The sequence below is a fragment of the Amborella trichopoda genome, chromosome 11 (genome assembly GCF_054954075.1).
Source record: "Amborella trichopoda isolate Santa Cruz 75 chromosome 11, AtrichopodaSantaCruz75HAP2 v2.0, whole genome shotgun sequence".
NCBI classification, from domain to species: domain Eukaryota; kingdom Viridiplantae; phylum Streptophyta; class Magnoliopsida; order Amborellales; family Amborellaceae; genus Amborella; species Amborella trichopoda.
In genome coordinates, this window is record NC_142346.1 from 17,177,669 (window position 1) to 17,200,822 (window position 23,154).

Genomic DNA, 23,154 nt, shown 5'->3' on the forward strand with positions numbered 1-23,154 from the left:
ATAGTAACAATTTTACTTGTACATGAACTTATGTTGGGCCAGCAATCGGCATAAAAGAACTTGGACGTTTAACCGGGCCACGACTCGCACATGATTGTGACCAAAGTTCATGTTGCCCACTCGGTCCTTAATTGTGGTTAATAGTTGGCTGAGGTTAACCGTGCTCCGACAGCGGTGCAAGGGCTGAATTAAACGTACACCAAATTTGTGCACGGGCTAAATAGCTGATTCATAGGTCTCTTTAATTTTCAGGCTCCCTCTGAAGGAGAGGCTCATGACTGTTTTGAATGATTTTATCTTTTGTTGTATATTATAGGTTTGTGTCATGGCTTGTGAGGATATGGATTCACCTACGTTTGGAGCTCCAAGATTTCTTTGGCATTTGATGGATCCGAGCTCAAAGAAGGTCCCTGTGATGGAATATGAAATTGGGAAGGTGAAATTTTTTTCCACGAGTCCTATTACCGTGAATGCTCAACTTGAACATGCTTCGCTTTGTAATGGAATGAACTTTTCAGATTTTAGAAGAGCAAGACCTCACCATGGATCAATTCATTGACTTGGGCATTCTTTGTGGATGTGACTATTATGAGAGTATCAAACGTAATGCTGTCTTGAGTTGCTTTTTTTTATAATAAAAACATCGAATTACCATATATAATACGCACATTTTCATGTTTGCAACATTTCATATGTATTTGTTTTGATGATTTAGCCAAAAAAAAAAAGAAGAGACATTTAATTTGCTGATTTTTATAGTATCAAGATCCATTTGCATGAGTGTGGCGTAGTTTGTTTGGTCAAAGTTATTCAACAGCCTTCCGTTTCCTTTAGGTCTGAGATTTAACGAGATCATCATTAAATGCGTCCTCCTTGTTTAAACATGAAAAAAAGAAGAGATAAAGCATTGTCCATTTTTTAGCCTAATTTTTTTATTGGAGAATGTCCATTGTGACTTCTGCTATGAAGGATGCTCCCCACAACCTAATAGATAGAACTGCCTGACAGGCTCCTTCTTGTTGGAGAACTGGTTGTGTCTAATGTGAGTAGATAGCATGTGTATATTAAAGTTGTCTTTAATAAGGATACAATACCTAGATGTGCCTCTTATTGTACATTGTATCTTTTTCTATTCTTAGTAAAAAGAAAAGATTTTGTCTTTTTTTCATTGCTGCATAGCCTCTTAGCTATCTGGAATAATTTCCTTTTTTTGTGCATCAAAAATTACATTCTTCCAATATGGCACTACAGCTTTTTCAGATGGTTCCACATTTACTTCTCCGTGCACTTGCTTGTTTTAGTTCACGATAATGTTACAATATTACAGAATTTGTCAAAAAAAAAAATGCGACAGTATTACACTCTTAGTAATAGTCTCTCTTCCACGCACACATAATACTCTCTCTTCCACGCACACATAATAGCCAACACGATGGCCATTGACACAAACACTTTTAAGTCTCATTCATCTAAACACGAATTGCAACTTCGGGCTTCTCTGCGTTAAATGGCAAAGTTCAACAACCTCCTTCTTTCTTCTTTTTTTTTGGATAATATTTTGAATTTTTAGTAATAAAATGGGTGGTAAAATGCATAACTGAAATTACATCCGTAGAAATTGTAATAAAAGAAATAGTGATGAGTGAGAGATCAACAAAACATATACATGATTCCACAATGGTGCTTATGTCCACGGAAGGTAAACCGGTATCTCAATCATATGGATTACTCTAGTTTATCAGATATTTATCAAGTTACAAATCTTGCCGTTTAGGAAACAAATGACAATACAATAGTAATCCCATAAAATAGGAAACTCAATATAGGGAATTTAATATCTTGTAATATACAAGATAAGAAACTCAATATCTGGTTTCCATAACCATCAACACTCCCCCTCAAGTTGGTGCGTAGATATCAATACAGCCCAACTTGGACAGTATCTGTTGAAACTTTGTCTTTGCAATAGCTTTGGTGAACTTGTCTGCAAGTTGATATTCACTTCAAACATAAGGAATACTAATAATTTTTTACTGAACATTTTCTCTTACATAGTGACAATTAACTTCTATGCACATGGTTCTTTCCTGAAAAACTGGATTGGAGGTAATATGCACAACTGCTTGATTATAATAGAACATCTCCATTGGATTGACCATTGGGAACCCCATATCTTGAAATAGGTATTTTAGCTACATCAATTCACTTGTAATTGAAGTCATAACTCTATATTCGGCCTCTGCATTGGATCGAGCAACTACATTTTCTTTCTTGTTTTTTCAAGTAATTAAGTTTCCTCCGACCAATGTACAATAGCCGGTAGTAGATCTCCTATCAATGGGACTATCTGCCCAGTCAGTATCAGAATAGCCAATAATATTAGTGTGACTATTTGGTTTCAACCAAACACCTCTGTGGAGTGACAACTTAACATATCTGAGAATCCTATCGACAGCTTCCATATGACATGATCTAAGAGCATGCATAAATTGACTAACAGGACTAACCGCATACATTATATTTGGTCGTATCATAGTCAAATAACTTAGTCTACCCACAAGTATTTAAAAGCGGCCCACATCTTCAAGAGGTTTTCCATTTATTGAATTAAGCTTGCAATTAATATCAACAGGAGTGTCAATGAGTTTGACTCCCAGCTGCCTAGTTTCTTTCAACAAATCAACTACATATTTCCTTTTAGAAATAAATAGTATCTTTTTTTTTAATGTGCTACTTCAATGCCAAGAAAATACTTTAGCTGGCTAAGATCCTTGATGTCATTTTTTTTGTAAAGATAATTTTTAAGTTTCACGATGTTTTCTTTATCATTATCTGTAATGATAACATCGTCAACATAAATGAGTACAACTATTATACCTGAAGTTCCCCTTTTTGTGAATATCGAAGAATCGACTGAGGTTCTAAGAAATCTGATACTCGTAAAGGTTGTGTTGAGTTTGCATACCATGCACGAGGTGATTGTTTAAGTCCATATAAAGCCTTTTTAATTTTCATACAAGACCAATTCTCATCTTCCTTAGAATGGCTAGGAGGAAGACTAATATAGACTTTTTCTTCAAGGTCAACATGTAAGAAGGCATTTTTAATATTCATTTGATATAGAGACTACCCACAATTAACTGCAATACATAAAAGAACACGAACAACATTCATCTTGACAACCGGTACAAAAGTCTCTTCATAGTCGACTACATAAGTTTGGGTAAATCCTTTGGCCACCAACCTGACCTTATGTCTTTCAACAGACTCATGACTATTACATTTGATTTTTTAAACTTATCTACATGTAACTGTTTTCTTCCCTTTAGGTAGCTTGCCAATGTCCTAAGTATGGTTATTGTCAACTGCTTTAAGTTCCTCTTTTATGGTCTTCCTCCACACTGGTTGAGAAATAACATTTTGAAAATTGGTTGACTCAAAATTATTTTAAAAAAGAACTAAAAAAGCAAAATAGCTATGAGAGATATTTTCATAAGAAATATACTTTTGAACAGGATAAGAAACTACATAGTAAATATAGAAATCTTGTAGTTTAGATGAAGGTTGAGAGATACGAGAAGACCTGTGTAAAGGGGGATCTGGTGGGGCCACTGTCATGACGGAGTCTTCTTCTTCTTCTAAACTAATTTGGTGAGTTTTAGAGGTATCTTTAGCTTCGACTTGATCATCACGACTTGTTCCGGGTGCGTTGGACACATCACTACTAATATTAGGCAAGGGTAAATGACTTATTGAACACTCCCCATGAGTCATATTATTAAAACCACTATCCAATGTGTCATGAAAATAAGACTCTGTTTCAACAAATTGAATATCTCTAGAAATATGCATTTTTCTGATTGTGGGATCATAACATTTGTATCATTTTTAATTGGAGAAGTATCCAATATGGATACATCTATTGGAATATTTATCAAGTTTATGCCGGTTGTGCCTAGCTACATAAACATAAGACACACATCCAAATACTCACAAATGAGAAAAATCAATTTTTTATTTTCCAAAATTTCAAGGGGAGATTTATCCTTAAGAATTTTACTTGGAAGTCTGTTAAAATATCTTAAGACCAATAAAGTTTTGGAACATGCATTTGAAACATCAAGGACCTTGTAGCTTTCAAAAAGTGCCTATTTTCCCTTCAGCAACTCCAATATACTGAGACGTTCCAGCACACGATGTATGATGTATAATACCAAGATTCTATAAATGCTCAGAAAAGGCTTTGTTCACATACTCTGTGCCATTATCAGTTCACATAATTCTGATCTTTCAGTTGTATTGAGTTGAAATTAGTTTGGAAAATTCTTTGAACACAGGGAAAACTTATGTTTTTTATTTAAATAAATATTCTCAAGTGGCACGAGACCAATCATCAATAAAAGTAACAAAATATTTAAAGCCAATATAAGAATCAACTGGGATGGGTCCCCACACATAAGAATATATCAAATAAAAGGGTTTATTTGAAACATGTATAGAAGTCTGAAAAAGAAGTCTTGTATGTTTTGAGAATTTACACACTTCACAAGAATGAGAGTTTAAAGATAGAGAGGGCATTAATATTTTTCAAAACTTTATCTGAAAGGTGTCCAAATCTCCAATGCCACAGTTTATTAATATGGGAATTATCTTGATTGACAACCGAAGCCTTATTCTCTTGATTAAATAAATATATCCCATGAGACAATCTTCCTTCACCAATTTTCCTCCCCGTGACCCGGTCCTGGAAAGTTATAGAGTTGGGGAAAAAAATAACATTATAATTTATGTTTTGAGTAATTCTACTAACAGACATCAAGTTAGAGGAACGAATGACATAAACAGAACTTCAGAGTTAAGAGACTTGGAGAAGAAATTTGTCTTATCAACACTATTGATAGGAATCAAGGAACCATTAACAATAGACACTGGGTTCATATTTTTATTATTTTTTAAGTTGGATAGACACTGTAAGTTTCCAGTCATATGATTTGTGGCCCTTGAATCTCTTATCCAAGAAAAAATGTTGCAGAAAGACATGGAAGCATAATGGTTACCTGTGTCTAAGAATAAAGAAGTAAGATCCTATATAGACGAAGAACCAATGTTGTTACTTGGTTGCTGATAATTATCACAGTTGTAGTGATGAGTTTGAGTGGTTACGGTATGAGGGGTAGATCTATTGGTTATCTTGTTATTAATAGGCCTTAAGTGTGGGTATAATACCCAATACTTATCATTCACATGCCCCATATTTTTGCACTGATCACATCTAGGGTGCCCTCTATTACTACGACCCCTTCCACCATCGTAATAATTGTTAGAGCTTCTAAGTTCACTATTATTTTGAGGCCTTTTTGTTTCATATTTTTCAACACTTTTTTCCAGATGTTTTGAAATTGAAATTCATGATTTTCTTTCTTGTTATGTGTTCAAGTTTAAATTTTCCAAAGAAAACGAAAAACAACTTTCGACCAAACAAAATAATTAAGTCCATTCAAAGGAACAATAATAAATTTCATTCTGGAGTTAAGTTTTGAATCAACCCTTACAAAGAGACAAAGAGAGTCAAGAGACTGTCCCGATTAATAAAAAGCAATTAAAGAATAGAAGATGGCTCAATCAAAACTAGCCGAAGTCCCCAATGAGCACTATCGTATCTCTCTCTACATATTGTCAATATGTATCCAACAGCTTGTAACAAAATCCTCACAATTGCAATAACAAGTTTCTTTCCTTAAAAATTGAATCTTACAAAAATACCCTCAAAATAATTTGCATACTAAGATCCAATACTGTGCAAACCAAGAGCCGCCAATAACCAATATGCACTTTGCATACATTAAATTGCAGCCAACGATACTAACACCTACCCGCTCAATCTGAAGGACGAATGCGTATTGGAGACCCCTCAACACATGATGAAAAGGCCAACACCGAAAATCACTGTCCATGCAAATAGGTTTTGGTGTGCAAAATAGTTTGCAATGAAAAGAGGTTAGGGTTTGCAATCAAAAAAGGAAGTACCTTAGAAAGAGGGTTTGCAATGATCAAGCCTCTGTTGCTTCGTCGCCTATAGAGAGAGAGACATACTTGGATGTGATGGGCAAAAAAACGTACCACTGGAGTAACACTGTGCACGGTTGGTTCAATGTGCAGCCTTCAGCGGTGTCAGCGCCGTACCCGTCAGCGCTACGCAGGTGACGCTAGCCACAACTCTTTTCTCAACCACCCTGCGACATCAGTAATAGTTGGCCTTACCAACCCACGTGCCTATAAGTTGTGCCCCTTCCCACTCGTATTGTCATTTTGCCTTTTCTTTTCCCTTCCCTTCCCTCAAACTCTCTCTCTCTAGAACTTAGTGTCAGCTTTTATGCTGCTGCCGTGGGGAGCAAGAGGCGACCTGCGCATGACGGACTAGGAGTGAAACTGCCATGGGGAGCAAGAGACGGCCTGCGTGGGGAGGTCTAGGAGCGTCGTGACCACAAGTAAGTGGATTTAGTGCTATGCCTCTCTTGGATCAACTTGGACTAAATGGGGTATGAATGATAGGATGAAAGAATGAAGAATGGATGAAAAATAAAATGGAATAAAATGCTTGAACATGGCCAATGAATTTTGGAAAAATTATAGATTTATTTCCTTGCCAAACTTACAAGTTTTCTTGATATGATTAAGACTAAAATTATGATTTGAGTCGATTTCTAATATGGTGATGGCATGTTAATGCTTGAGGGAAGGAGATTTTCCAGCAACTGTGCGGGCTTTTGCTCGGCCCTTTTCGCCGACCAAATAGCGTCCGAATGGGCCCAAATCAGTTTTAAAGGAAAGATATACATGTATAGTTAAAGTTTGCTTTTGTACCATGATAGAATGTCACTTGGATCAAATGATATGGCCTAAAATGTGAGACATGTCACTGCTCATAGTCGCTGTAAATTATAGCAACTGTAACTCTTTTTGGGCCGCACTTTTGGCCTGGCAAACCATGTCCAACGGTCCTCAAATTGCAACCGTTGGAAAGCCCGGTGAATAGACTTACAGTTACATGTTTTGAGATTTTCGAAATTTCCCATAAATTTTGAGTTATACCCCAAAATGTGTGAGAGTATCACTATCCACTGTTTTTCTGCAACTATTATTTGTTTAGAACTGAATTTTTGACCAATCTAATGAGGTCCTAGTGATAAGTGAAACATTGAATTTGTCTCATCTAGCTATTAATTGAAACATTAAAATTCCCTTGATAAGTGACATGTATGAATGTTGTATCATAATTGCCATGCATATGCCACAAGGTTATGTGAATGTTGCTCCACAACAATGCGCTATGTCAAAAGTGACAAGCGTCATATTCATGTGACTATTTCATGATGGAAGTTTCATGATAAGTGTCAAAATGTTGTTGATGATGTCCATGGGAAAATGTTATGCTACGATTCATGTAATGAATGTTTCGTGTTAATTGCCATACTGATATGATGAGAATGTGATTTATCTGTCATGAGGCACTGAATTGGCATGAATGAATTGAATACTCGAGTATGGAAAGAGGTATTAATGATGACCATTACGCAATGGGACACCCATTGGTAGTGGATATTGTATTTGTTACATTGATAAGAATACTGGCTACTGCTTTATTAATACTGGTCACTACACGATGGGACACCCATCAGTAGTGAAGATTGATACACCAAGGAGGTGATGCCGGCATATTCCCTAATATGCACAATGACGTAACTGGTTAGGGGAGAAAGGAGGGTCGCTCCCTGTGATTCATGAAATAAGATACGTAATTGATGGATGCCTTGCAAGGTAAAGGCCGGTCGAACCCCAATCCGCATTGGGGACCATGTACGTGGGTTGAGGGTTTACCCTCCCTCCTGTGTGATGGTAGAGGTCCTAAGCAACATGATTAGCTTGACCTGATGAATAGGATTTCTACTAACAGGAGTAGATGAATTAGGGAGTGAGTGTGTAATGAACGAATTGTGTATGTGATTTCCTATAACTGTAATGACTGCATGATTATTGCTACTCTGATATCATATCTATAATTGATGTATTGATATGTTGATTATTGCATAAGACCAATGTTCTGCAATTTACTATATTTAAATAAATTGTTTAAACATGTTACCAATGCATAACACTAGATTTGCTTACTAAGCTTCAAAGCTCATCCCACTATTTCCCCCCCCTTGTAGACTAAGAGTGGCAAGTTTAGAGTTGAGAGTGCGAGCTGTAGATAAGGATCAAGCGGCCATTCCAAGGAGGAGTTTTTGATCTTGTAGGTGTTGGGCCCTCAGTCCTAATTGTACTATTCACTTTAAACTATGTAACCTTGGGCCTTGGAACCCTGAACTCTATTGTACTATTTTTGAGTTGTAATGTAATGAAACATCTTTCTTATGAATGGATTTGCTAAATTTAAAATTTTTTTAGGCTCACATAAGTGTTGACTTTCCTTGGTTTGCTTGATTACCGATAAAAAAGCGTTAAGTCTACTCCTATCTGAGTGACAAATGCTACTTTGAGATCACGAACCTCCGCTCGGTCGCCCTCCGTTGTGAAAGGTAAGGCAGCAGGGGGTGGGGTCGTGACAAAGATTCCTTTCTATAGGTGATATTTTCTTGAGCTATTTCTACCCCTAGCAATGAAGTTAATTGTTGGATCTACACCATTCTTGGCTACTAGAACCTCAAGCCATAGTTGATTTGTATTTCCCATAGATCTCCATCACTACTTTGCAATCAAAACTTGATTAACTAACTTCAGTCTCTTGATCCTCAGTCCACTTTCTTTCTTCGGAATGCACACCGTTTCCAATTAACCAAATGGTATCTTCTAGCCTTATCCCCACAGAAAGTCCCTCATGAGTTGCTCTGTCTTCTCAGCAATATCTCCAGGCATAATAAGCAAAGACATCAAATATGTTAGAATATTTGATAATGAGGATCTAATAAGAGCGACACATCCTCTCAAAGATAAATGCTATTCCTTTCACAAATCTAGAATTATTTTATCACAGTTTCATGGGATCTTTCATGGTAAGAAATAAGCCTTCCAATTGTCTTGACATGGTCATGGCTTAAAAGTTGTGCAATGATACTACTTTTATGGCCCAATGACTGTTTTTCTATATAAGAGGTCACAATCACTCCTAGTCATCTAATATAAAAACCATTTACTTTTGATAGAAGGTGGTCACAATTACTTACAACCATCCGATATGAAATTTGATAGCTTGGATGTGTCACAAAGTTCGGTAAAATTTCTTTTGAAGTTTGAGTTTGGTCAATGAAATAATTGTAGCCAACGAATTTCACATTCAATGATCAAAATTATTATGACCACCTTGGACCAAAGGTAAATGGTCTCGGGAAAATTTCTCTGTATCCCCTATTTTTATACCAATTTCTTAGGGTACCCGTGATTTTATACTATTTTTGACGGCATTAAGTGTTTATATTTTCTCTCTTCCAACCCCTAAATTCCTTTGATTTATATTATTAACCTAAACAATCTCCCTTTTATCAAAACCCCGTTAACCCCTCCGTCTCTCTCAAAGTTCTATCTCTCAACTCAGTCTTTTTCTGTCACCCCTCTCTCTCTCACATACCTAAAGTCAGTAGATTTCTGCAACTCTCCCCATCATCTCTCTCCTCTCTCTCTCTCTCTCTCTCTCAAAACTCCATCTCTCTCCCTCTAAAAACTTAATCTCTCTCTGGCTCCTCTCTCTCAAAACCCAAAGTCTCCAATCATCTTTCTTTTCTCTCTCTCTCAAACCCAAAGTGAGTGGGTTTCTACGAGCTTTTCCTTATCAATTTCAATCCAAAGGATGGGTTGATTGCTAATCTCAAGAGAAGATGAGTGCCTGATAAAGTTCCATAACAACCATCAAGAGAAGAAAGCGGAAACATAAAACAATGAACAAGCTCCTTGAATCGCGTGTCTCGTTCATCCACATCCAAAGCACTTGCTCGAATTCTCAAGAGTCTGTAGGGGTGACCTTAGATGCAGCAAACAATAAGTAATTTCATGCTTACATTTTTCCTCATCGTTCATGAGGATTTTGAAAACTGCAAGTTTTTCTTATCCATTTCAAATTGATTAGTTAGAAAGCTCTCAAACGTTGAAGGATTCAAGGAGAAAGTAGTTAAATACCCATGAGAGGTTAACCATTCTCACAAAGCGGGGGTAGTTCTGGTTCAAAGGACGAGCCTTCCATAACAATGGGGCAGGCCAGCTCTAGCAGAGAGAGAGAGAGAGAGAGAGAGAGAGAGAGAGAGTTGGGGAGGGTGGTGCACTGTATAGAGAGGAATTGAACATCACTGTAAACATGTGGTCTTGGACTTGTGTTAACAGTTATTGAAACCATATATTGTGTTTCCTATCTCATATTATAAGATACATTGAGTTTCCTATTTTGTGGGATTTACTATTATAGTGTAATTCTTATGAATGAAATACTGGTTTACCCTCTGTGGACGTAAACACTAATGCCGAACCATGTTTATGTTGTGTCAATTTATTTATCTTTTCTATTTTTTTTATTGCAACTTCAACATGTTATCAGAGCAAGGCGATTTATCGCTAGTAATCTATTGCTAGATGGCAACAAGTTCCACACAATAATATTCTTCTGATCTATGACTTGGGATGTTCATGGTTGTAACAGCAGCTACGTTGAAATACCTTTGGGCGTTGTCGTTTAATGGAAATAGCTATGTACTTTCAAGGCATCCATAGCTTTGGGCATGGTTATTATACTCCTTATACCATGACTCCTATGCTCCTCTTTCAAAGACTTTCCCTTTCATTAGTTGCGTGGAGGTAGCTCTTACCCTCCCTGGTGTAATAGTTTGTACATGGTAACATGGGGGGATGAATTATAGTTATTGAAATTTGGGCAGGCCTGATTCAAATTTGGCAACTCGTCTCATATAGGGAAGAAATCTGTTAATGGAAATTTTTTGGGAGTGCCCCTTCGGGGTATAGAACCAGTGCATTGTAAGGACATCTCTCTTACTGAGCAAAAGTATTTGCGAATTGTTTATTTCTTTTTGAGTTCAAAAGGTTGCAGTGCACCCTCAAGTTCACCTTGATATTAATGTACCCTTGGTGATTTCTAGAGAGAGAAATTCTCATTCTCATTGGGTTTTTCAGTTATTTCTGATTGAGGCGTCTTCTACTACTTAATTGCAATTTATTGAATATGCCAGTCTTCTGATTACCTTTATCTTCTAGTAAATGGCTGATTCAGAAAATAACTCCAGCATGAAACTTAGTGTTGTTCCTTTAAATGGACTTAATTATCTGGTTTGGTTGAAAGTTGCCGTTCTCTCTTTGAAAAATTTAAACTTGGACGCATAATTAAGAAGAAAATCATGAATCTTGATTTCATAACCTCTAAAGAAAGTGTTGAGAAATCTTTTTTGGTTGCTAATAATGAGAATATGAAATAAAAATGCTTCAAAATATTGGTGGAGGTAGAGACTCCAATAGATCTACCACGCAAACCACAACCATTCAAACCTATCACTGTAACTGTAATCATTATCAGCAACTGAGTAACAACAATGACTCTTCTTCCACACAAGATCCTTCTTCTCCATTCCCACACACAAGTAACCCTTCTACTTCTATGCTTTCTTGTAATCATTTTTCTTGGATAATAGACTCAGGGGCCACAAATCATAAGACTGACAATTTACAATGTCTATCCAACTTAAAAAATAATGAAAATATCTACCATGTGTCTCTTGCCAATGGTTCCTTGATTACTATCTATAGTAATGGTAAAACCAATTTCTTCTCCAAATCCCAAAACTCTGAAGTTTTTTTTATGCCATTTTTTTCCTCTAACTTGATATCTGTTAGTAAAATCACTCAAAGCATGAATTGGGGACTTTCCAAGACCGGGCCACAGGGAGGAAGATTGGTGAAGGAAGACTGTCTTATGGGCTACACTTATTCAATCAGGAGAATAATTGCCAGTCAAGAGAATTCTGATACTTACAAATTGTGGCATTGGAGATTTGGACATCCTTTAGATAAAGGTTTGAAAATATTAATGCCCTCTATATCTTTAAACTCTCATTCTTATGAAGTCTATAAATTCTCAAAACATACAAGACTTCCTTTTCAGTCTTCTATGCATGTTTCAAAGGAACCTTTTTATTTGATATATTCTGATGTGTGGGGACCATCCCCAGTTGATTCTTATTCGGGTTTTAAATATTTTGTTACTTTTATTTGATGATTGGTTCCTGTCTACTTAGGTATATTTATTGAAATAAAAACAGAAAATTTTCATGCGTTCGAAGAATTTTCTAAACTGATTTCTACTCAATCCAACGGTAAGATTAGAAATCTGTGGACTGATAATGGCATAGAGTATGTGAACAAAGCTTTTTCTGAGCATTTAGTGAAGTTTGGTATTATACACTAAACATTCTGTGTTGGAACACCTCAGCAGAATGAAGTTGCTGAAATGAAAAATAGACACTTTCGGAAGCTACAAGGTTTTTGATATTTCAGATGCATGTTCCACAAATTTATTGGTCTAAGTTGATTTAACTGCTTTCTATCTTATTAATGGATTTTCAAGTAAAATTCTTTGGGATAAATCACCCCTTAAAATTTGGAAAAATAAAAAAATTGATTTGTCCTATTTGCAAGTATTTCCATACATGTCTTGTGTTCATGTGGTTGTGCACAACATGGATAAATTTGATAAACATTGAAGTAAATGTATTCTACTTGGATACTCATTTACTCAAAAGGGATATAAATATTATGATTCCACAACCAGAAAAATACATATTTCTAAAGATGTTCAATTTATTGAAATAGAGTCTTATTTCCACAACACATTGGAGAGTGGATTGAAAAATAGGACTCAAGGTAAGTGTTCAAGATGTCGTTTACCCTTGCGTAATATTAGTACTAGTGATGTGTCCAACACATCAGGAACAAGTCATGATGATCAAGTTGAAACTGAAGATATATCTGAAACTCACCAAACTGGTTTGGAAGAAGAAGACTCTACCGTGGCCGTGACCCCACCTGATCCCCCTTAGCGGACGTCTTCTCGTATCTCTCAACCTTCCTCCAGACTTCAAATTTTTACATATTTCTTATGAAAGTATCTCTCCTGGCTAATTTGCTTTTTTGAGTTATATTTCTAATAATTCAGAGCCAACCAATTTTCATAATGTTATTTCTCAATCTGTGTGGAGAAAAGCCATGAAAAATGAACTTCAAGCACTTGACAAGAACCATACTTGAGACATTATTAGGCTACCTAAAAGGAAGAAAGTTGTTGGATGTAGATAAGTTTATAAAATCAAATATAATAGAGATGGGTCTATTGAGAGACATAAGGCTAGGTTGATGGCCAAAAAATATACTCAAACTTATAAAATCGATTATAAAGAGACTTTTACACCAGTTGTCAAGATGAATATTGTTCGTGTTCTTTTATCTATCACAGTTAATTGTGGGTGGTCTCTACATCAGATAGATGTTAAAAATATCTTCTTACATGGTAACCTTGAAAAAGAAGTCTATATGAGTCTTCTTTCAGGCCATTCTAAAGAAAACGAGAAAGATCTTGTATACAAATTAAAGAATGCCTTATATGGACTTAAACAATTATGTTGCGCATAGTATGCCAAACTCAGCGCAACTTTGATGAGTGTCGGGTTCCTTAAAAGCTCAGTAGATTCTTCGATGGTTATGAAAAAGGAGACTTCAGGTACAACAATTGAACTCATCTATATTGATGATATTATCATTACATGTGTTGATAAAGAAAAAATCACGCAGCTTAAAAATTATCTTCATAAGAAATTTAACATCAAAGATCTTGGTCTACTAAAATATTTTTTTGGTATTGAAGTAGCACAATAAAAAATTTCTCAAAGAAAATATGTATTAGATATGTTAAAAGAAACTGGGAGTCAAACCCGTTGACACTCCCGTTGATATTAATTATAAACGTAATTCGACAAATGAAAAACCCCTTGAAGATGTGGGCGGCTTTCAGAGACTTGTGGGTAGATTAATTTATTTGACTTTGACATGATCAGATATAATATATGTGGTTAGTCTTGTGAGCTACTTTATGCATGTTCCTAGATCATGTCATATGGAGGCCGTCGATAAGATTCTCAGATATCTTATGTAGTCACCAGGCAGAGGTGTTTGGTTGAAACTAAATGTATTATTGGTTATTTTGATACTAACTGGGCAGGTTATCCAATTGACAGGAGGTCCACTACTACCTATTGTACATTGGTTGGAGGAAATTTAGTTACTTGAAAAAGCAAGAACAACATGTAGTTACTCAATCCAGTGCAGAGGTTGAATATAAAGCTATGGCTTCAACTACAAGTGAATTGATGTGGCTAAAATACCTACTTCGAGATATGAGACTCCCAACAGTCAATCCAATGGAAATATTCTATGATAATCAAGCAGCTATGCATGTAGCCTCCAATCCAGTCTTTCATGAAAGAACTAAGCACATAGAAGTTTATTGTCACTTTGTGAGAGAAAATGTTCAGTAAAAATTATTAGTTCTCCGTATATTCAAAGTGAAGACCAACTTGTAGACATGTTTAATAAAGCTATTGCAAATACAAAGTTCCATCAGATATTGTTCAAGTTGGGCACTATTGATATCTACGCTCCAACTTGAGGGGGAGTATTGACAGTTATAGAAACCATATATTGTGTTTCCTATCTCATATATTACACGATATATTAAGTTTTTTGTGGGATTTACTATTGTAGTGAGATTTGTTTCCTAAAAGACAAAAATTGTAACTTTATAAATCATTGGTAAACCAAAGTAATCATTATGAATGAAATACTGGAGTACCCTCCGTGGACATAGGCACCATTACCGAACCACGTATATGTTGTGTCGATGTATTTATCTTTTCTATTTCTTTTATTGCAACTTCAACAACTTGCCCATGGACATCCATGAAATGTTAGCGTAGTTATTCTATGATTATCCTTAGAGGGTCTGCTCTAGTCTCTCAAGACTGATCACTTTGGGAAAATGCTCTTCACTGACTTTGAGTTTTGAGAGAGAGAGAGAGAGAGAGAGAGAGAGAGGGCAGAGTTTGAGAGAGACGGAGGGGTTAACATGTTAGGTAAAAGGGAGTCATTTCAAAAATTGTTTAAGTCAATAATAGAAACTCAAAAGAGTTTAGGGGTTGGAAGATAAAAAAGATAAAGACTTTAATGATGCCAGAAAGAGTATAAAATTTTGGTTCCCTTAATAAATGAGTGCCGAAAACAGGTGTATAGAGAAATTTTCCTCTCATTCTATACTTTCCCAATATAAAATTGGGTGTATAGGGGTGTGCCATTAACCATGCTCGTAGGCTAATAAAATTTTCTTGGGCTATGTATTGAAATGCATACCCCTAATTGCCAAATTTCATATCCGACAGCTAACTGATCTTACCATATACAATGTCTTTCTCATTCGATACAATGTGCTAGAAATGGAGCTCGTGAAAATATTAAATGTTAAGATCTAAGAAAAAGAGCAAAGAGAATGACCGTATTTTTTTTTATTTTTATTTTCCGATTTAAGTCATAAGGTGAAACTTGGAGGAATATAATTTTTCATTTTTCTTGGTAGCAAGGGCGAAACTATTTTTTTTTTTTTTTTCCAGGTAGATTAGTGGGAATTACAGGTCCTACCTGTTTTATATATAGCCAGTGATTCTCGAATGCTTCAGTGAAAGTGGAAATCTGGATCGTTAAGTGAGTCTTACATGCTGGATCACGACCCCAAGCCCCTTCTTGCAAGGGCCTTGGCTCGTCAACTTGTCTTCTTTTTTGTCTTTTGGGGTCAAAGTAGTCTAAAAGCAGCGCAAAACACACTTCTCAATCTCATTGAAAGCAAAAGTGCAATGTTGTTGAATACCCAGTTTCTATGCGTCCAAGCCCGCATATGTAGAAATGTGGGCCTCTTAATAAATCTAGTTTTGAGATGGATTTTAAGACTTAATTTTTAAGGACATGTAATCTCTAACATGGAGATCATGAATATGAATAAATAAATAAATTTTAAAATCCAAAAACTAAAATTTAAGTAAAAAAATATTTGAACCTTTAGTTTCCATTGGTTTTAGATGGAACACCTTAGTTTCCATTGTTTTAAATGGAACACCTACTTGCATCCATATTTAAGGATGCTTTACACTTGCTGGACGTCATATGTAAAAATGCGGTCCAGCCCACATGACACAATTTTCCTTAAGGAAATACCGAAATTGACAGTTCTTTTGATTTGGGACAGCATTCAAATTTTTTTTGGAAAATGCAATTGTGGTGATGGTAACCCTTGGGATGTCCTGCAAATGTATCTCTGCTCCTTAAACTTGAAGCACCAATACGAAATAGTACAGATTTGGCAGTATGTGAAAACTTGAAATCATTAGTCGCACCCAGACTCGGCCGGGTTGCCAGGGATTTTAAATTTTTTTAAGAAACTTAATTAAAAATAAAAAAAAAAAGAAATTAATTTGTAATGTGTTTTTTTATGTGTTCTAACATTTTGGCAAGGATTGAAAAGTACTTTGGTTATGAATACCTAATTTCAATTTTTTTTTTTTTTTTTCACCATTTTTATAACTTCATTTAGATGTGTTTTGTTTAGTTGTACTTTAAACATAATTGTCATATTTTTTGGGTTTTTTTTGTATCTTTTTAATTTTTTAAACAAACTTTTAGCCTAGCCAGGACCTACCCCAGGCTAGCTTAGGGCAAGTTTCCGTCCCTGAGTTGTGTTTTCCTACACTGCTTGGACAATCCAGAAAATGTGTTGCAAAATAGACTGTTTTTAGGAAAAAATTTATATAAGGTTACAACCTTCTATGTAGATTTGAATGTTTTCATACATACACCTTACCTCTACAGCTACGGATGCATCCGTATGCTAACTGCACCCCTGTTTTTAAGACTTGATATTCTCTTTATTCATGTTTAAATTCCATAATTGTTGAGGTGAAGACTATTGATTTTGCAAGTTTTTCTAGCAACTTGACTGCATTGTTTGAACGATCTGAGATGCAACATTATATAGTCGTGGACAACAAAAAACTTTTAGGCCCCTTTCTTGTTATTGCTAGCATTTTCTTTTAGATTAAAAATGAATTATTCCCTTGTAAAGATGAAATAAGAAATTTCTAAACCACAATAATTTTGGTCTGCCATTCAAACAACAGCCTATAATAACTGGTTGAGTTGCTCACTTGCACCACAATGATTTTGAGACTTCTAATCATCAATTCAGTAACTACATCAGGAGCCAAAAAAAAAAATCTGCCAAGCTGAATGTACCATATATGCTTAAGGCAGTAGTACAGGCCCATGGGTTCTTCATACAACTGGGCTCATATTAATACATCATGCTTTTAACTAATGAAAATGGAGGAAAAGTTATGTAAGCCCATGGGCTCATACCATAGCAAGCCTGTTGAAAAAATAAGAGTTTATTAAACACCAAAATTTGCATAACATGTTCATCTCATAACCAATGAAAAAGAGTGCATTTGCACTAAAAATGGGGAAGGTTGAGCTATCATTATTATAATAGTTTTTTTCTTGAATAAAGTATGTGCAATATTTCTGCCTAAAAAAATTCCTCCTGACTTTATATTTTAGTCAACAGGTTCTGTACATGTAGCATAAGCTTGTTAACTTGAATAGACAGAACTTTGAAGGGGACAACATTCATTTACATCATATCTCAAAAGTGACATATCAACATCCAAAAAACCAATAGACGGCTGGCAATAGCCTTTGCTTCTCACTATTGACTCTTAATACAACGCAACAGAAAATAAAAAATTAGAGAACTGAGAATGTGTTAGCTGCTTCAAAGTCATGAAAGAATAATTGAATTTGAACCACCCAAGAGCTCCAGTTCCAGTTTCAATGGGGATTCAACTATTCAAAATTCCTTAGGTTCAGAAATTTGCAACTTGAAGTGGAGCCTTCCCAATCAGAAACTATTCAAAATTCCAAATTTGCGGCTTGAAATAGAGACTTCCAAAAATCAGTGAGGACTTGAAACATACCCCCGAGGTACTTCATTACTCTCTACACATGCAAAGAACAAGATATTTAGTCTTGTCTATCTCTCTGCCTAGAGAGTTAATAAATGATAAGGAAGAAAAAGACCAAAAATCATACCACTCTTAAATTGGATTGGATTCAAGCTAGTCACTTTTTCACCCCTCCTATATTCAGCTAGGACTGGATATATATTATCGAATGCTGCGTAAGTCTCTTCCCGCCTCTGAAAATTTATCAACGGGAAACCAACAGTTAGATCCCATTTCCTTTCTTGCTGCTCTGTACCAGAATGAAATGGACTTAAATGGAGTATGGTGCACGGAACTCCAAATAAGCACCATCATCCATTCATGATGACGGCTGGTAAAGATTATCACACCTGGGTGAATGTCCTTGTCGGGATAATTACTGCTAATCTAATGCCGTCCATCATTGAGATTGGATGGTGAATGCCTTTATGAAGCACTGGGCACCATATTCCCTTAGATTATGACATGCTCTAAAAAATAGAAAATAGTGGTAAATGTATTAAACCTTGGCTCCACTAATGACTATTTTGCCTGATGCAAATATGAGGATGACTAACTTTGGTTGCACCATCGGGTAGATCAGATCAGGGAAAAGTTCCGGCTCATACTGCATCATTAAACCAAAATGGGAGCATGAAGATCATTTGGATTGAATATATATCTTAAAAAACCCAATTATACAATGGATTTTTGACAAATTTCCAATTATACTACAATTCAATGGCCATGGAAAGCCACAATTATACTAGAATCCAATGGCTGTGGAAAACCATGGCACTTGGGTCACCACCACCCAATGAAAATGGTTGTTGGTGATGAAGCAGGTGGGTCCCACCATTCAATTATCATCATCATTGTCCACCATATCAACGATGATGAACCAATGAAATATAATTTTTCCAAAATCCATTGAATTATCACTTTGAATTCAAATTTAATGAAATGAGTGACCATATGAATGAGAAACCATCATGAAAATGGCAAAGCCTCTCGAGTTTGATGGGGAATTTGACATCACAGGATCCAACAATATTCTGAATTTTGAAGTCCTGAGATGAACCATAAATATCAATAACTTAATCAAAGAAGTCCTATATTGAATTACAGGATCCAACAATATTATGAATTTTGAAGTCCTGAGATGAACCATAACCATCGATAACTTAATCAAAGAAGTTCTATATTGAATTACTGTCTGGAACCCCACACAAACTCATGCAGGTTCTCTAGAAATTTGGAAGAACAGCGACCCCAAACCATTTATTTGTAACAATTTTACCTTAAGTCATGTAACATGCATGTTTTGAAGGGAAAATATTATGTAAGACCGAGGCCTTTTAAAGTTGTGGCTCATATCTCGATGGAGATACAGTTCTGGTTCCAAAAAAACCCTCTTAACTGCTCACATTGACCTTAACAATTAAAACATGGAATACAAACTCTAACAACTATCCAGACCACCCATGTTTAAGTATTCATAAATCCGCCTAATCTACAACACTTTTGGAGCTTTAAATTTCACAACTGGAAGTAGAAATAAAATTTTAAGCTATCATAAAGGTTTGTGGCACTAGAACTGCATTTTTCGAAGGGGTTCTGAACTGCTGCTTTGACGAATATCATAAAACCACAACCTTGTGCTAACCACACCCATTTTTAAAAGAATTATAGCACTTGTAGTCAATTATGCAAAAAGAAAAGCATTAAAAAATTTCAGAATTTCAAAGTTTGGATTTACATAAGTTGTGTGGGTTCACAGGAAACCTTTTATATTTTTACATGGAAAAAATGTGGCAACATCAACTACAAGGACTTTGCGTGGAACAAGTAATACCTTGAACTGAACGGGAAAACCCATCTTTTGGAGGATTCGACTAAACTGCAAGAATGAAGAACACAGGTGTCTCAACTTTCATTTTGACATAGCTAGAAATGGATGCCTCCGATAAACAACAAGAATATAAAAGCAGTGTTTGAAACTTGACTTGGCCAAGGTCCTTAGCCCCAGTCAGAGTCTAAACTCAGCTGAGTTAAACCACTCAATGCAGTTGACTCTCAATAAAAGGTATAGAGGAAATCTCTAGGCTCAACCAGACTCGCCAAGTTGCTGGGGTTACTCATTTAGACCCATCACCCAGAAGGGTCCTCATGACTTGGGAAAGTTCGAATCCAATTCAGTGATTAAAAAAATCACTAAAGGAAACAATTCCGATAAAAGTAAGTAAAATAATTACATCAAATCCCATTATGATCTATGGTACTTGCCTTCCTTGCTGCAAGCTTGGATTCTCATTCACTCTTTGCTCCTGTGCACACCTGAATATTCAGCAAAAAAATTGATGTAGTGAGAATAAAAATCTTAAAAGGGAGATAGCGGTAACCATTAATCGAAATCCAGAGCTCTCAAACTCGAAAGTTCCATACCAATTTCAATAAAAATTCCAACCTTCTCACTAATGGATCTCGACAACTAGTTTTAATCAAATAAATTTCTAAACTGTAACTTGAGAACAAAATCAGCAACAAAGCCCTGATCAATCCCTAATCATAACCCCAACTACTTCCAAAGTTCGAGACTAGTGCAAACATCATGTTAGTGCTTCACACCTTTAGGCACAAGATACACTTAGTAGAAAATGAGATATCAATCAACAAGCAAAGCACTTTCTATTTTAACATTTTATCAGAAAGTAAAACTAATACAGTACAAGCACAACGTTCGACTTGCCCATTACTGATATCATCCTATTCTAAGGATATTTGTTTTTTGGGTGAATAAGCAGCCAAAAGTTAAAAGAAAGAAACCACAATATCAGTTGACTTTAGCAAGTAAACATTCATCTTGAATAATAAAAGCACCTTTCATAAATTACAAATAATGGTTAAATCAAAACAAATAGCAGGAACGTCTCATGATACAGTATTATAAGTGGCAGGGTGCCACGATCACCCGTTTAGCACTGATTCATATAAATTAAAAGAAAGAGATAGGATATCATACTTACCATTTTCCCAGAAGCGAATATTAATGCTGTGGTTTTTGACTGTCTTATTCGCATGATACAAGCTGCAAAACGCTACGAAGCACAAGAGCATAAAAACATATGAAAAAGGAAGCACTTCACAAGAACTCAGGTATTAGCAGGGAGCTTTGAGGACCTGAAAAATTAACTCTATAATGGATCACTTTATATACCTTGGAATTGTACTCAGCATTGCAGGCCCGCAATGCTATGGCCTTAAGGTCCAACTTGCAATCCAAGTTCAGTGATGCGACGACATTCCTATATTTGAAATTAAATAGGCATCCATTTAGAAGATTTATTTCTGGAAAATTTAAGTTTAGATTTCAATGCAATAAAGAACCAAGAAGATCACAAGTAGCTGTTAAAATGGATAAAGTAGATTGAGTTCCACTCTGAGATATTTGTCCTTTAACTAGGTATTTATTTAATCAACTAAGGATCCAACTTATAGATCCTCCCTTATGAAAAAGAATAAAAGAAAAAAGGAATCCAATTTCTAGCAACCAAATGAATTGGGAAGTATAATAAAAAATGTTTACAATGTAATCATACTCACAAACCAACTTAGGTACATTGCATTAACTGTTTATAATTGTTTATGTAGGGATTGTACAGTATATAACCATTTACCTTTGGTACAAGAAGGTCACAACTTGCCTTAACTATCATATGTGAAATAGGGTAGCTAGGAATATTTCATTTATTCACACAAAGCCCAAGAAAATTATCTTCGACTTTTGAGTATTGGCAAAGGCACACCTCCAGCCACCGGATTTCACATTTAATAGTTATAGCCAATTGTGCCCTTTTCGGACCAAAGGTAGATGTATTGTATACTTTCCCATTTCTTTATTACCTTTCAGGATGCAACATAAATTGTATAGGCACATTAGTTGAAAAGTACATAACGTAAGTCCATTGAAGAATTGGTTGCAAGGGAGATTGATAGACTATAAAAATGGGTAAGTTAGATTAAAATTCTTTTGAAGAACTCTATAAGATTATTTCTTGTCAGACTTGGAGTATTCGGACAAGTGTTAGCTTGGGCCCTTGGAGAGTTGGATCCCGAGTCTAACTTCCAAACATTGGAGAAACCAATCACACGAACACCTTGAGTTAACATGAGTTAAAATAGAGAATAAAAAGCCATTGAGACAACAGTATCCTATCAGATTGGAGTCTAAACAAGAGTAAAGACGTCGAAGGGGGAGACGTACTGAATGGTGGGTTCTAAGCCAAGAGGACGCCAAGAGAGATCCACAAGTCGTTGTTCCTCCACAATGTTATAAGCCATTGTCATACAATTAAACTTCCAAAATCAGGCACCAATAGAAAGCTCCCTTTTCCAAAGCTGAAAAAAAAAAACCAGCAAAAAAAGATCAACAGATTGCAAGTTTCAAAGATTTCTCACATGCTAATCTGACAGATTTATTCAAACCAATGGAACAATGACTCTAGAATTAATCCCTCATTTCAATGGATAAAGCACATGGAATTGTTTGAACTTCAAAGAAAACCATGGCACTTACACCTCTAAAGTCAGGCAAAGCTAAAGCCCATGACAGCAACTAAGGTACACTCACAGAAAGTTAGAACGGCTGCCTATCATAACTAACTTTTGAACAACCTAAGATGGTAAAGATTGATTAGACTATTTTTTGTTTCCGTATATGACAAGAAAAATGCATATCACAAACTAAGAAGTCTATCCCTTCATCATTTGGCCATCAAGTAAATAGAATATTAAGGTATCAGGGCATTTCCCTTAAGGTCATGGAGACTCTTTTACCCATGTTATCCAGCACAACATCCAGCAGACACCTTATTTCCTCTATGTATTAAGTTCATCTTTGTCCAATCTCTAATACATATAATTTGAACTCTCATCCCTATTGTGCAAAACATATCTACCTATAATTGATTCATTTAGTTGAGAACTGTTCCTTCAATAACACTTGATTGAGATGCCCCTCTAATGTTCAGAA

The 23,154-nt window shown here is 35.7% G+C and overlaps 1 long non-coding RNA gene and 1 pseudogene across 2 annotated transcripts in view; one reads left to right on the forward strand and one right to left on the reverse strand.

The window, feature by feature from the left end:
- The first annotated feature begins 5,972 nt into the window (after window positions 1-5,972).
- LOC110008166 (uncharacterized) lies at window positions 5,973-14,783 on the forward strand. Its single transcript, XR_002282776.2, has 3 exons — window positions 5,973-6,488; window positions 11,887-12,065; window positions 14,280-14,783. It is a non-coding gene; the product is annotated as an uncharacterized LOC110008166 (long non-coding RNA).
- A 2,817-nt stretch (window positions 14,784-17,600) lies between these two features.
- The window catches only part of LOC105421503 (TATA-box-binding protein 1-like), a 51,133-nt pseudogene continuing 45,579 nt past the window's right edge, over window positions 17,601-23,154 (reverse strand). The window contains exons 2-8 of the transcript XR_016044700.1: window positions 22,387-22,520; window positions 21,340-21,427; window positions 21,149-21,220; window positions 20,409-20,459; window positions 18,649-20,022; window positions 18,232-18,337; window positions 17,601-18,138 (exon numbers count right to left, since the gene is read on the reverse strand). The product of XR_016044700.1 is annotated as a TATA-box-binding protein 1-like (transcript). The remainder of the gene's footprint in view (window positions 18,139-18,231; window positions 18,338-18,648; window positions 20,023-20,408; window positions 20,460-21,148; window positions 21,221-21,339; window positions 21,428-22,386; window positions 22,521-23,154) is intronic.